The sequence below is a fragment of the Olea europaea genome, chromosome 11 (genome assembly GCF_002742605.1).
Source record: "Olea europaea var. sylvestris chromosome 11, O_europaea_v1, whole genome shotgun sequence".
Lineage (NCBI taxonomy): Eukaryota > Viridiplantae > Streptophyta > Magnoliopsida > Lamiales > Oleaceae > Olea > Olea europaea.
The window spans coordinates 9,135,217-9,137,803 of record NC_036247.1 but is presented as its reverse complement, the minus strand read 5'-3'; the positions used below and the strand labels follow the sequence as shown (position 1 = coordinate 9,137,803).

The following is a 2,587-nucleotide window of genomic DNA, read 5'->3' as shown; positions in this document are numbered from 1 at the left end:
TGAAGAATATATATACAATTCAAGTAATCATAGTATTTATAGTTTTGAGCTATATTGTTTTCTTTTTTGAAAACTTGAAGAATTTGTATAAGTTTAAAGAAAACATTATTTTTTAAATTTATTAGTTTAGAATATTTAAAATAATATTTTAAAAAAAACATATAATTACCTTCGCATAGGCATGCATATTCTTGTAATGTTTGATGCTCAATCGAAACTCATTGTGGTGCATTACGCATTATAGAACCTTGATATTAGATGGACCACAATATTTTTCTATGTAACATTAGTCTTCCAAATCTAAGTTTTGTATTTGTACGAATTGGAGGATTTTTATATTTCTTTGCCTTTGATACTGGAACCTTTGAAATATAAAGTTTTATACATTGCAAAATTTTTCTTTTTTCTAAGATGTATCATATTATGTGAAGATTGAAGCATAGCAGACCAGCTTCTATTGATTCCAAGACATCTGTGCTGGAGGGAATATGAATATTTCAGCTTCATATGTACTCCAGTCTCCAAGGTTTTTATGCCTTCGGAAGTTTGACAATCGAGGATTTTGGCTTTATGTGTTCCGAGATATTTATGGTGACGGAAATCTGATAATTGATGATTGCGACTTCATATGTACTCCGAGGCATTTATGTCGGAGGGAGTCTAAGCCTGTAGACTTGGTTTCATATGTATTCCGAGATATTTATGATGGAGGAAATCTCAAGTTTCAAAGTTGTGGGTTCATATGTACTCCAAGGCATTTATCCCAAAGGGAATTTGAAGTTTGTAGATCTTTGACTTCATATGTATTACGAGATGTTTAAGTTGAAAGGAATATGATGTAAGGATTTTTAATTAAAGATGGGCTTGTATGTATAAATAATTGTGTGTTAAATTATAGGCTATCGAATTCGGTCGAGCCCGATTAAAGTGATCTAATAAGGTTTCGATTTTGGGATTATCCAACATATGAACCTTGTAGACCTTTGACTTCATGTGTAGTCTGAGGCATTTATAGCAGAGAGAATCTGAAGATTTGAAGATGTGGCTTCATATGTAGTTCGAGGCATCAATGGTTTCGTATGTACTCCGAGACATTTACGTCGGAGGGAGTATGAAGTTTTGAAGACTTGGCTTATAGCATAGCTCTTTCCGTGCTTCGAGGCATTGTGTTGAAGCGGAATCTGAAGCTCACATTACGATATTTCCGAAGTGTCATATCCTGAATCATATTGACAGAGGCCGTTGCACATTTGGCCGAGGTATTAGTCCCCCAAATTTGAGGTGGAGGACTTGTCCAAAGAGATGTATGGTATCTCTCTCTTAATCTTTTTTTCAGTGAACTCATAAAGCAAAATTAACTTATTGTTACACTAATATATTGGGATTTGTAAGGGTTGGGTTGTTTGTCACATATAGGTTTTAGTGCAAGAGCAAGCAATATTGAATAGGAACCTGGTAACAGAGGGGAAAGGGAGTGGCACCAGATTCCAATTCCAAAGCATCTTCCGATTAATAATTAAAAATTTAGTAGATTATTTTTAACATATCTCCTTATTTTAGATTTATGCTCAAATCTACCAGCAAGGTAGATATGATAAGCATCAGATGCAGCTTCTTGAAAGAAGCCTCTAATTTCAATATATTCCATCGCTTTGGATCCCGTTAATTTAGTACGTGTAGTATTCTTTTTCTATCCTAATATATGAAACTATAGTTATAAATACAAGTGAAACTTGGAGCTTCTGGTAAGCAAACGGGAATTTAAAGATGGAATCACTCAAACTTGAGAAACCTAATGGTTGTCAATCGCAGGTACCGGCCAAGAAAGAGCCGGCCAAGGCAACCGACTGCAAAACTTGCCCCACGAAGGGCGAGCACAAGCCTCGGGAGCCCAGGAAGAAGGTATCTTTTGTTAGTTCAACTATACGAATTCTTTTCTTATATTTTGTTTAATTTAGAATAGAGTTAACTTCATACTGGGATACATGTGCGTACATAACTAAACTGATTGTAATTTTGATTGTGTTGCAGGGATTATGTTGGAAGTCCGCTGGGAAAAAGTAAGGCTAAGGAAGAGTAAATTTAAGTTATATGTGTGCAGTTTGTTAAGCAGCTATTTTGTGGCTATCTTAATTATATAAATGTTATAGAAGCAGCGTCATGTGTGTATCACTATGTAACCTTTGTCCTTAGGCTTGGCTTTGCCCAATAAAATGATGATGCTGCATCGTCAAATTATCTACATAATCGATATATAGTTCTTAAAGTTTACATGCTTTCATGAAAGAAATCATCGATGACTCTTGCTTGAGTCTACAATAGGAACATATGATCAAGATATGAAACAATACTGCAAACTATAATTTAAATTTTTTTCCCCCAATCTTGATTCTGTGTTACCAAAGGAGTTGATAATCTATTACCTCAAAAGCAATTCAAATCTTAAAAGGAAAAGAACACACTGTAAAAATTGTTGCGGAAGCTCTCTTCAAAGATCTTCAAATCGATGCTTTTCGGACTTAGTCTAGCGTACCTTTTTCTACCAACAACCAAACCAACCGGTTCCAATCACAACTAATATAATTCA

At 34.6% G+C, this 2,587-nt stretch overlaps 1 long non-coding RNA gene across 1 annotated transcript; it reads left to right on the top strand.

Annotated features, from left to right (window-relative positions):
- Positions 1-1,512: 1,512 nt before the first annotated feature.
- LOC111403271 lies at positions 1,513-2,271 on the top strand. The gene is made up of 2 exons (XR_002704428.1): positions 1,513-1,902; positions 2,032-2,271. It is a non-coding gene; the product is annotated as an uncharacterized LOC111403271 (long non-coding RNA).
- The last annotated feature ends 316 nt before the right edge of the window (positions 2,272-2,587 follow it).